Source organism: Taudactylus pleione, unplaced genomic scaffold, assembly GCF_031769625.1.
Source record: "Taudactylus pleione unplaced genomic scaffold, aTauple2 ptg000454l, whole genome shotgun sequence".
NCBI classification, from domain to species: domain Eukaryota; kingdom Metazoa; phylum Chordata; class Amphibia; order Anura; family Myobatrachidae; genus Taudactylus; species Taudactylus pleione.
Window position 1 is genome coordinate 3,484,699 of NW_028284856.1, and position 12,056 is coordinate 3,496,754.

General features: G+C 37.0%; 9 non-coding genes across 9 annotated transcripts; all 9 read left to right on the forward strand.

Moving 5' to 3' along the window:
• The first annotated feature begins 864 nt into the window (after positions 1-864).
• TRNAK-UUU (transfer RNA lysine (anticodon UUU)) lies at positions 865-937 on the forward strand. The gene has a single exon. It is a non-coding gene; the product is annotated as a tRNA-Lys (tRNA).
• A 1,291-nt stretch (positions 938-2,228) lies between these two features.
• Positions 2,229-2,301, forward strand: TRNAK-UUU (transfer RNA lysine (anticodon UUU)). The gene has a single exon. It is a non-coding gene; the product is annotated as a tRNA-Lys (tRNA).
• A 610-nt stretch (positions 2,302-2,911) lies between these two features.
• Positions 2,912-2,984, forward strand: TRNAK-UUU (transfer RNA lysine (anticodon UUU)). The gene has a single exon. It is a non-coding gene; the product is annotated as a tRNA-Lys (tRNA).
• Positions 2,985-3,593: 609 nt separating this feature from the next.
• Positions 3,594-3,666, forward strand: TRNAK-UUU (transfer RNA lysine (anticodon UUU)). Its single transcript has one exon. It is a non-coding gene; the product is annotated as a tRNA-Lys (tRNA).
• Positions 3,667-4,957: 1,291 nt separating this feature from the next.
• TRNAK-UUU (transfer RNA lysine (anticodon UUU)) lies at positions 4,958-5,030 on the forward strand. The gene has a single exon. It is a non-coding gene; the product is annotated as a tRNA-Lys (tRNA).
• A 611-nt stretch (positions 5,031-5,641) lies between these two features.
• Positions 5,642-5,714, forward strand: TRNAR-UCU (transfer RNA arginine (anticodon UCU)). The gene has a single exon. It is a non-coding gene; the product is annotated as a tRNA-Arg (tRNA).
• Positions 5,715-6,324: 610 nt separating this feature from the next.
• TRNAR-UCU (transfer RNA arginine (anticodon UCU)) lies at positions 6,325-6,397 on the forward strand. Its single transcript has one exon. It is a non-coding gene; the product is annotated as a tRNA-Arg (tRNA).
• Positions 6,398-7,682: 1,285 nt separating this feature from the next.
• Positions 7,683-7,755, forward strand: TRNAR-UCU (transfer RNA arginine (anticodon UCU)). The gene has a single exon. It is a non-coding gene; the product is annotated as a tRNA-Arg (tRNA).
• Positions 7,756-10,064: 2,309 nt separating this feature from the next.
• Positions 10,065-10,137, forward strand: TRNAK-UUU (transfer RNA lysine (anticodon UUU)). The gene has a single exon. It is a non-coding gene; the product is annotated as a tRNA-Lys (tRNA).
• The last annotated feature ends 1,919 nt before the right edge of the window (positions 10,138-12,056 follow it).

Genomic DNA, 12,056 nt, shown 5'->3' on the forward strand with positions numbered 1-12,056 from the left:
GAGGCAAATTAAATGTATTTCATCAAGAGACACTAAATGTCAAGCTATTCTGATCATACTTTTAGTGATAGAGAGATTTTCCTACTTTAGTAATTGCACAGTAACTAGTAGTTGTCATCATTTGAAATGACTTGTTTTTTGTATTACGAACTTTCTGCATTTTTGCGACCTATCACAGAAGAGCCTGGATAGCTCAGTCGGTAGAGCATCTGACTTTTAATCTGAGGGTCCAGGGTTCAAGGGTCTGTTCGGGCGAGTGTCTTTTAAGCAATGTGTCATTTTGTGAAATGGAACATAGTGCAGAGTGGGAAAATCACAAACTGTTTAAGAATGTACACCTTCAACCAAGAGGCAAATTAAATGTATTTCATCAATAGACACTAAATGTCAAGCTATTCATATCATACTTTTAGTGATAGAGAGACTTTCCTACTTTAGTAATTGCACAGTAGTTGTCACCATTTGAATTTACTTGTTTTAGTATTACGAACTTTCTATAGGTTTGCAACAGACTCCAGAAGAGCCTGGAGTCGGTAAAACATCAGAACTTTAATCTGAGGGTCCAGGGTTCAAGTCCCTGTTCGGGCGAGTGTCTTTTAAGCAATGTGTCATTTTTGTGAAATGGAACATAGTGCAGAGTGGGAAAATCACAAACTGTTTAAGAATGTACACCTTCAACCAAGAGGCAAATTAAATGTATTTCATCAAGAGACACTAAATGTCAAGCTTTTCAGTTCATACTTTTAGTGATAGAGAGATTTTCCTACTTTAGTAATTGCACAGTAACTAGTAGTTGTCATCAATTGAAATGACTTGTTTTTTGTATTACGAACTTTCAGCATTTTTGCGACCTATCACAGAAGAGCCTGGATAGCTCAGTCGGTAGAGCATCAGACTTTTAATCTGAGGGTCCAGGGTTCAAGTCCCTGTTCGGGTGAGTGTCTTTCAAGCAATGTGTCAATTTGTGAAATGGAACATAGTGCAGAGTGGGAAAATCACAAACTGTTTAAGAATGTACACCTTCAACCAAGAGGCAAAATAAATGTATTTCATCAATAGACACTAAATGTCAAGCTATTCATATCATACTTTTAGTGATAGAGAGACTTTCCTACTTTAGTAATTCCACAGTAGTTGTCACCATTTGAATTTACTTGTTTTAGTATTACGAACTTTCTATAGGTTTGCGACAGACTCCAGAAGAGCCTGGAGTCGGTAAAACATCAGAACTTTAATCTGAGGGTCAAGGGTTCAAGTTCCTGTTCGGGCAAGTGTCTTTTAAGCAATGTGTCATTTTTGTGAAATGGAACATAGTGCAGAGTGGGAAAATCACAAACTGTTTAAGAATGTACACCTTCAACCAAGAGGCAAATTAAATGTATTTCATCAAGAGACACTAAATGTCAAGCTTTTCAGTTCATACTTTTAGTGATAGAGAGATTTTCCTACTTTAGTAATTGCACAGTAACTAGTAGTTGTCATCATTTGAAATGACTTGTTTTTTGTATTACGAACTTTCTGCATTTTTGCGACCTATCACAGAAGAGCCTGGATAGCTCAGTCGGTAGAGCATCTGACTTTTAATCTGAGGGTCCAGGGTTCAAGGGTCTGTTCGGGCGAGTGTCTTTTAAGCAATGTGTCATTTTGTGAAATGGAACATAGTGCAGAGTGGGAAAATCACAAACTGTTTAAGAATGTACACCTTCAACCAAGAGGCAAATTAAATGTATTTCATCAATAGACACTAAATGTCAAGCTATTCATATCATACTTTTAGTGATAGAGAGACTTTCCTACTTTAGTAATTGCACAGTAGTTGTCACCATTTGAATTTACTTGTTTTAGTATTACGAACTTTCTATAGGTTTGCGACAGACTCCAGAAGAGCCTGGAGTCGGTAAAACATCAGAACTTTAATCTGAGGGTCCAGGGTTCAAGTCCCTGTTCGGGCGAGTGTCTTTTAAGCAATGTGTCGTTTTTGTGAAATGGAACATAGTGCAGAGTGGGAAAATCACAAACTGTTTAAGAATGTACACCTTCAACCAAGAGGCAAATTAAATGTATTTCATCAATAGACACTAAATGTCAAGCTATTCAGATAATACTTTTAGTGATAGAGAGATTTTCCAACTTTAGTAATTGCACAGTAACTAGTAGTTGTCATCATTTGATATGACTTGTTTTTTGTATTACGAACTTTCTGCATTTTTGCGAACTATCACAGAAGAGCCTGGATAGCTCAGTCGGTAGAGCATCAGACTTTTAATCTGAGGGTCCAGGGTTCAAGTCCCTGTTCGGGTGAGTGTCTTTTAAGCAATGTGTCAATTTGTGAAATGGAACATAGTGCAGAGTGGGAAAATCACAAACTGTTTAAGAATGTACACCTTCAACCAAGAGGCAAAATAAATGTATTTCATCAATAGACACTAAATGTCAAGCTATTCATATCATACTTTTAGTGATAGAGAGACTTTCCTACTTTAGTAATTCCACAGTAGTTGTCACCATTTGAATTTACTTGGTTTTAGTATTAAGAACTTTCTATAGGTTTGCGACAAACTCCAGAAGAGCCTGGAGTCGGTAAAACATCAGAACTTTAATCTGAGGGTCCAGGGTTCAAGTCCCTGTTCGGGCGAGTGTCTTTTAAGCAATGTGTCATTTTTGTGAAATGGAACATAGTGCAGAGTGGGAAAATCACAAACTGTTTAAGAATGTACACCTTCAACCAAGAGGCAAATTAAATGTATTTCATCAAGAGACACTAAATGTCAAGCTTTTCAGTTCATACTTTTAGTGATAGAGAGATTTTCCTACTTTAGTAATTGCACAGTAACTAGTAGTTGTCATCAATTGAAATGACTTGTTTTTTGTATTACGAACTTTCAGCATTTTTGCGACCTATCACAGAAGAGCCTGGATAGCTCAGTCGGTAGAGCATCAGACTTTTAATCTGAGGGTCCAGGGTTCAAGTCCCTGTTCGGGTGAGTGTCTTTCAAGCAATGTGTCAATTTGTGAAATGGAACATAGTGCAGAGTGGGAAAATCACAAACTGTTTAAGAATGTACACCTTCAACCAAGAGGCAAAATAAATGTATTTCATCAATAGACACTAAATGTCAAGCTATTCATATCATACTTTTAGTGATAGAGAGACTTTCCTACTTTAGTAATTCCACAGTAGTTGTCACCATTTGAATTTACTTGTTTTAGTATTACGAACTTTCTATAGGTTTGCGACAGACTCCAGAAGAGCCTGGAGTCGGTAAAACATCAGAACTTTAATCTGAGGGTCAAGGGTTCAAGTTCCTGTTCGGGCAAGTGTCTTTTAAGCAATGTGTCGTTTTTGTGAAATGGAACATAGTGCAGAGTGGGAAAATCACAAACTGTTTAAGAATGTACACCTTCAACCAAGAGGCAAATTAAATGTATTTCATCAAGAGACACTAAATGTCAAGCTATTCAGATAATACTTTTAGTGATAGAGAGATTTTCCAACTTTAGTAATTGCACAGTAACTAGTAGTTGTCATCATTTGATATGACTTGTTTTTTGTATTACGAACTTTCTGCATTTTTGCGAACTATCACAGAAGAGCCTGGATAGCTCAGTCGGTAGAGCATCAGACTTTTAATCTGAGGGTCCAGGGTTCAAGTCCCTGTTCGGGTGAGTGTCTTTTAAGCAATGTGTCAATTTGTGAAATGGAACATAGTGCAGAGTGGGAAAATCACAAACTGTTTAAGAATGTACACCTTCAACCAAGAGGCAAAATAAATGTATTTCATCAATAGACACTAAATGTCAAGCTATTCATATCATACTTTTAGTGATAGAGAGACTTTCCTACTTTAGTAATTCCACAGTAGTTGTCACCATTTGAATTTACTTGTTTTAGTATTACGAACTTTCTATAGGTTTGCGACAGACTCCAGAAGAGCCTGGAGTCGGTAAAACATCAGAACTTTAATCTGAGGGTCAAGGGTTCAAGTTCCTGTTCGGGCAAGTGTCTTTTAAGCAATGTGTCGTTTTTGTGAAATGGAACATAGTGCAGAGTGGGAAAATCACAAACTGTTTAAGAATGTACACCTTCAACCAAGAGGCAAATTAAATGTATTTCATCAAGAGACACTAAATGTCAAGCTTTTCAGTTCATACTTTTAGTGATAGAGAGATTTTCCTACTTTAGTAATTTCACAGTAACTAGTAGTTGTCATCATTTGAAATGACTTGTTTTTTGTATTACGAACTTTCTGCATTTTTGCGACCTATCACAGAAGATCCTGGATAGCTCAGTCGGTAGAGCATCTTACTTTTAATCTGAGGGTCCAGGGTTCAAGGGTCTGTTCGGGCGAGTGTCTTTTAAGCAATGTGTCATTTTGTGAAATGGAACATAGTGCAGAGTGGGAAAATCACAAACTGTTTAATAATGTACACCTTCAACCAAGAGGCAAATTAAATGTATTTCATCAATAGACACTAAATGTCAAGCTATTCATATCATACTTTTAGTGATAGAGAGACTTTCCTACTTTAGTAATTGCACAGTAGTTGTCACCATTTGAATTTACTTGTTTTAGTATTACGAACTTTCTATAGGTTTGCGACAGACTCCAGAAGAGCCTGGAGTCGGTAAAACATCAGAACTTTAATCTGAGGGTCCAGGGTTCAAGTCCCTGTTCGGGCGAGTGTCTTTTAAGCAATGTGTCGTTTTTGTGAAATGGAACATAGTGCAGAGTGGGAAAATCACAAACTGTTTAAGAATGTACACCTTCAACCAAGAGGCAAATTAAATGTATTTCATCAATAGACACTAAATGTCAAGCTATTCAGATAATACTTTTAGTGATAGAGAGATTTTCCAACTTTAGTAATTGCACAGTAACTAGTAGTTGTCATCATTTGATATGACTTGTTTTTTGTATTACGAACTTTCTGCATTTTTGCGAACTATCACAGAAGAGCCTGGATAGCTCAGTCGGTAGAGCTTCAGACTTTTAATCTGAGGGTTCAGGGTTCAAGTCCCTGTTTGGGCGAGTGTCTTTTAAGCAATGTGTCATTTTTGTGAAATGGAACATAGTGTAGAGTGGGAAAATCACAAACTGTTTAAGAATGTACACCTTCAACCAAGAGGCAAATTAAATGTATTTCACCAATAGACACTAAATGTCAAGCTATTCATATCATACTTTTAGTGATAGAGAGATTTTCCTACTTTAGTAATTGCACAGTAGTTGTCACCTTTTGAATTTACTTGGTTTTAGTATTACGAACTTTCTATAGGTTTGCGACAAACTCCAGAAGAGCCTGGAGTCGGTAAAACATCAGAACTTTAATCTGAGGGTCCAGGGTTCAAGTCCCTGTTCGGGCGAGTGTCTTTTAAGCAATGTGTCGTTTTTGTGAAATGGAACATAGTGCAGAGTGGGAAAATCACAAACTGTTTAAGAATGTACACCTTCAACCAAGAGGCAAATTAAATGTATTTCATCAAGATACACTAAATGTCAAGCTTTTCAGTTCATACTTTTAGTGATAGAGAGATTTTCCTACTTTAGTAATTGCACAGTAACTAGTAGTTGTAATCATTTGAAATGACTTGTTTTTTGTATTACGAACTTTCTGCATTTTTGCGACCTATCACAGAAGAGCCTGGATAGCTCAGTCGGTAGAGCATCAGACTTCTAATCTGAGGGTCCAGGGTTCAAGGATCTGTTCGGGCTAGTGTCTTTTAAGCAATGTGTCATTTTGTGAAATGGAACATAGTGCAGAGTGGGAAAATCACAAACTGTTTAAGAATGTACACCTTCAACCAAGAGGCAAATTAAATGTATTTCACCAATAGACACTAAATGTCAAGCTATTCATATCATACTTTTAGTGATAGAGAGATTTTCATACTTTAGTAATTGCACAGTAGTTGTCACCATTTGAATTTACTTGGTTTTAGTATTAAGAACTTTCTATAGGTTTGCGACAAACTCCAGAAGAGCCTGGAGTCGGTAAAACATCAGAACTTTAATCTGAGGGTCCAGGGTTCAAGTCCCTGTTCGGGCGAGTGTCTTTTAAGCAATGTGTCGTTTTTGTGAAATGGAACATAGTGCAGAGTGGGAAAATCACAAACTGTTTAAGAATGTACACCTTCAACCAAGAGGCAAATTAAATGTATTTCATCAAGAGACACTAAATGTCAAGCTTTTCAGTTCATACTATTAGTGATAGAGAGATTTTCCTACTTTAGTAATTGCACAGTAACTAGTAGTTGTCATCATTTGAAATGACTTGTTTTTTGTATTACGAACTTTCTGCATTTTTGCGACCTATCACAGAAGAGCCTGGATAGCTCAGTCGGTAGAGCATCAGACTTCTAATCTGAGGGTCCAGGGTTCAAGGGTCTGTTCGGGCGAGTGTCTTTTAAGCAATGTGTCATTTTGTGAAATGGAACATAGTGCAGAGTGGGAAAATCACAAACTGTTTAAGAATGTACACCTTCAACCAAGAGGCAAATGAAATGTATTTCACCAATAGACACTAAATGTCAAGCTATTCATATCATACTTTTAGTGATAGAGAGATTTTCCTACTTTAGTAATTGCACAGTAGTTGTCACCATTTGAATTTACTTGGTTTTAGTATTAAGAACTTTCTATAGGTTTGCGACAAACTCCAGAAGAGCCTGGAGTCGGTAAAACATCAGAACTTTAATCTGAGGGTTCAAGTCCCTGTTCGGGCGAGTGTCTTTTAAGCAATGTGTCTTTTTTGTGAAATGGAACATAGTGCAGAGTGGGAAAATCACAAACTGTTTAAGAATGTACACCTTCAACCAAGAGGCAAATTAAATGTATTTCATCAAGAGACACTAAATGTCAAGCTTTTCAGTTCATACTTTTAGTGATAGAGAGATTTTCCTACTTTAGTAATTGCACAGTAACTAGTAGTTGTCATCATTTGAAATGACTTGTTTTTTGTATTACGAACTTTCTGCATTTTTGCGACCTATCACAGAAGAGCCTGGATAGCTCAGTCGGTAGAGCATCTGACTTTTAATCTGAGGGTCCAGGGTTCAAGGGTCTGTTCGGGCGAGTGTCTTTTAAGCAATGTGTCATTTTGTGAAATGGAACATAGTGCAGAGTGGGAAAATCACAAACTGTTTAAGAATGTACACCTTCAACCAAGAGGCAAATTAAATGTATTTCATCAATAGACACTAAATGTCAAGCTATTCATATCATACTTTTAGTGATAGAGAGACTTTCCTACTTTAGTAATTGCACAGTAGTTGTCACCATTTGAATTTACTTGTTTTAGTATTACGAACTTTCTATAGGTTTGCAACAGACTCCAGAAGAGCCTGGAGTCGGTAAAACATCAGAACTTTAATCTGAGGGTCCAGGGTTCAAGTCCCTGTTCGGGCGAGTGTCTTTTAAGCAATGTGTCGTTTTTGTGAAATGGAACATAGTGCAGAGTGGGAAAATCACAAACTGTTTAAGAATGTACACCTTCAACCAAGAGGCAAATTAAATGTATTTCATCAAGAGACACTAAATGTCAAGCTTTTCAGTTCATACTATTAGTGATAGAGAGATTTTCCTACTTTAGTAATTGCACAGTAACTAGTAGTTGTCATCATTTGAAATGACTTGTTTTTTGTATTACGAACTTTCTGCATTTTTGCGACCTATCACAGAAGAGCCTGGATAGCTCAGTCGGTAGAGCATCAGACTTCTAATCTGAGGGTCCAGGGTTCAAGGGTCTGTTCGGGCGAGTGTCTTTTAAGCAATGTGTCATTTTGTGAAATGGAACATAGTGCAGAGTGGGAAAATCACAAACTGTTTAAGAATGTACACCTTCAACCAAGAGGCAAATTAAATGTATTTCACCAATAGACACTAAATGTCAAGCTATTCATATCATACTTTTAGTGATAGAGAGATTTTCCTACTTTAGTAATTGCACAGTAGTTGTCACCATTTGAATTTACTTGGTTTTAGTATTAAGAACTTTCTATAGGTTTGCGACAAACTCCAGAAGAGCCTGGAGTCGGTAAAACATCAGAACTTTAATCTGAGGGTCCAGGGTTCAAGTCCCTGTTCGGGCGAGTGTCTTTTAAGCAATGTGTCTTTTTTGTGAAATGGAACATAGTGCAGAGTGGGAAAATCACAAACTGTTTAAGAATGTACACCTTCAACCAAGAGGCAAATTAAATGTATTTCATCAAGAGACACTAAATGTCAAGCTTTTCAGTTCATACTTTTAGTGATAGAGAGATTTTCCTACTTTAGTAATTGCACAGTAACTAGTAGTTGTCATCATTTGAAATGACTTGTTTTTTGTATTACGAACTTTCTGCATTTTTGCGACCTATCACAGAAGAGCCTGGATAGCTCAGTCGGTAGAGCATCTGACTTTTAATCTGAGGGTCCAGGGTTCAAGGGTCTGTTCGGGCGAGTATCTTTTAAGCAATGTGTCATTTTGTGAAATGGAACATAGTGCAGAGTGGGAAAATCACAAACTGTTTAAGAATGTACACCTTCAACCAAGAGGCAAATTAAATGTATTTCATCAAGAGACACTAAATGTCAAGCTATTCATATCATACTTTTAGTGATAGAGAGACTTTCCTACTTTAGTAATTGCACAGTAGTTGTCACCATTTGAATGTACTTGTTTTAGTATTACGAACTTTCTATAGGTTTGCAACAGACTCCAGAAGAGCCTGGAGTCGGTAAAACATCAGAACTTTAATCTGAGGGTCCAGGGTTCAAGTCCCTGTTCGGGCGAGTGTCTTTTAAGCAATGTGTCGTTTTTGTGAAATGGAACATAGTGCAGAGTGGGAAAATCACAAACTGTTTAAGAATGTACACCTTCAACCAAGAGGCAAATTAAATGTATTTCATCAAGAGACACTAAATGTCAAGCTATTCTGATCATACTTTTAGTGATAGAGAGATTTTCCTACTTTAGTAATTGCACAGTAACTAGTAGTTGTCATCATTTGAAATGACTTGTTTTTTGTATTACGAACTTTCTGCATTTTTGCGACCTATCACAGAAGAGCCTGGATAGCTCAGTCGGTAGAGCATCTGACTTTTAATCTGAGGGTCCAGGGTTCAAGGGTCTGTTCGGGCGAGTGTCTTTTAAGCAATGTGTCATTTTGTGAAATGGAACATAGTGCAGAGTGGGAAAATCACAAACTGTTTAAGAATGTACACCTTCAACCAAGAGGCAAATTAAATGTATTTCATCAATAGACACTAAATGTCAAGCTATTCATATCATACTTTTAGTGATAGAGAGACTTTCCTACTTTAGTAATTGCACAGTAGTTGTCACCATTTGAATTTACTTGTTTTAGTATTACGAACTTTCTATAGGTTTGCAACAGACTCCAGAAGAGCCTGGAGTCGGTAAAACATCAGAACTTTAATCTGAGGGTCCAGGGTTCAAGTCCCTGTTCGGGCGAGTGTCTTTTAAGCAATGTGTCGTTTTTGTGAAATGGAACATAGTGCAGAGTGGGAAAATCACAAACTGTTTAAGAATGTACACCTTCAACCAAGAGGCAAATTAAATGTATTTCATCAATAGACACTAAATGTCAAGCTATTCATATCATACTTTTAGTGATAGAGAGACTTTCCTACTTTAGTAATTGCACAGTAGTTGTCACCATTTGAATTTACTTGTTTTAGTATTACGAACTTTCTATAGGTTTGCGACAGACTCCAGAAGAGCCTGGAGTCGGTAAAACATCAGAACTTTAATCTGAGGGTCCAGGGTTCAAGTCCCTGTTCGGGCGAGTGTCTTTTAAGCAATGTGTCGTTTTTGTGAAATGGAACATAGTGCAGAGTGGGAAAATCACAAACTGTTTAAGAATGTACACCTTCAACCAAGAGGCAAATTAAATGTATTTCATCAATAGACACTAAATGTCAAGCTATTCAGATAATACTTTTAGTGATAGAGAGATTTTCCAACTTTGGGTAATTGCACAGTAACTAGTAGTTGTCATCATTTGATATGACTTGTTTTTTGTATTACGAACTTTCTGCATTTTTGCGACCTATCACAGAAGAGCCTGGATAGCTCAGTCGGTAGAGCATCAGACTTTTAATCTGAGGGTACAGGGTTCAAGTCCCTGTTTGGGCGAGTGTCTTTTAAGCAACATATCATTTTGTGAAATGGAACATATTGCAGAGTGGGAAAATCACAAACTGTTTAAGAATGTACACCTTCAACCAAGAGGCACATTAAATGTATTTCATCAATAGACACTAAATGTCAAGCTATTCAGATCATACTTTTAGTGATAGAGAGATTTTCCTACTTTAGTAATTGCACAGTAGTTGTCACCATTTGAATTTACTTGGTTTTAGTATTATGAACTTTCTATAGGTCTGCGACAGACTCCAGAAGAGCCTGGAGTCGGTAAAACATCAGAACTTTAATCTGAGGGTCCAGGGTTCAAGTCCCTGTTCGGGCGAGTGTCTTTTAAGCAATGTGTGTTTTTGTGAAATGGAACATAGTGCAGAGTGGGAAAATCACAAACTGTTTAAGAATGTACACCTTCAACCAAGAGGCAAATTAAATGTATTTCATCAAGAGACACTAAATGTCAAGCTTTTCAGTTCATACTTTTAGTGATAGAGAGATTTTCCTACTTTAGTAATTGCACAGTAACTACTAGTTGTCATCATTTGAAATGACTTGTTTTTTGTATTACGAACTTTTTGCATTTTTGCGACCTATCACAGAAGAGCCTGGATAGCTCAGTCGGTAGAGCATCAGACTTTTAATCTGAGGGTCCAGGGTTCAAGGGTCTGTTCGGGCGAGTGTCTTTTAAGCAATGTGTCATTTTGTGAAATGGAACATAGTGCAGAGTGGGAAAATCACAAACTGTTTAAGAATGTACACCTTCAACCAAGAGGCAAATTAAATGTATTTCATCAATAGACACTAAATGTCAAGCTATTCATATCATACTTTTAGTGATAGAGAGACTTTCCTACTTTAGTAATTGCACAGTAGTTGTCACCATTTGAATTTACTTGTTTTAGTATTACGAACTTTCTATAGGTTTGCGACAGACTCCAGAAGAGCCTGGAGTCGGTAAAACATCAGAACTTTAATCTGAGGGTCCAGGGTTCAAGTCCCTGTTCGGGCGAGTGTCTTTTAAGCAATGTGTCGTTTTTGTGAAATGGAACATAGTGCAGAGTGGGAAAATCACAAACTGTTTAAGAATGTACACCTTCAACCAAGAGGCAAATTAAATGTATTTCATCAATAGACACTAAATGTCAAGCTATTCAGATAATACTTTTAGTGATAGAGAGATTTTCCAACTTTAGTAATTGCACAGTAACTAGTAGTTGTCATCATTTGATATGACTTGTTTTTTGTATTATGAACTTTCTGCATTTTTGCGACCTATCACAGAAGATCCTGGATAGCTCAGTCGGTAGAGCATCAGACTTTTAATCTGAGGGTCAAGGGTTCAAGTCCCTGTTTGGGCGAGTGTCTTTTAAGCAACGTATCATTTTGTGAAATGGAACATATTGCAGAGTGGGAAAATCACAAACTGTTTAAGAATGTACACCTTCAACCAAGAGGCAAATTAAATGTATTTCATCAATAGACACTAAATGTCAAGCTATTCAGATCATACTTTTAGTGATAGAGAGATTTTCCTACTTTAGTAATTGCACAGTAGTTGTCACCATTTGAATTTACTTGGTTTTAGTATTATGAACTTTCTATAGGTCTGCGACAGACTCCAGAAGAGCCTGGAGTCGGTAAAACATCAGAACTTTAATCTGAGGGTCCAGGGTTCAAGTCCCTGTTCGGGCGAGTGTCTTTTAAGCAATGTGTGTTTTTGTGAAATGGAACATAGTGCAGAGTGGGAAAATCACAAACTGTTTAAGAATGTACACCTTCAACCAAGAGGCAAATTAAATGTATTTCATCAAGAGACACTAAATGTCAAGCTTTTCAGTTCATACTTTTAGTGATAGAGAGATTTTCCTACTTTAGTAATTGCACAGTAACTACTAGTTGTCATCATTTGAAAT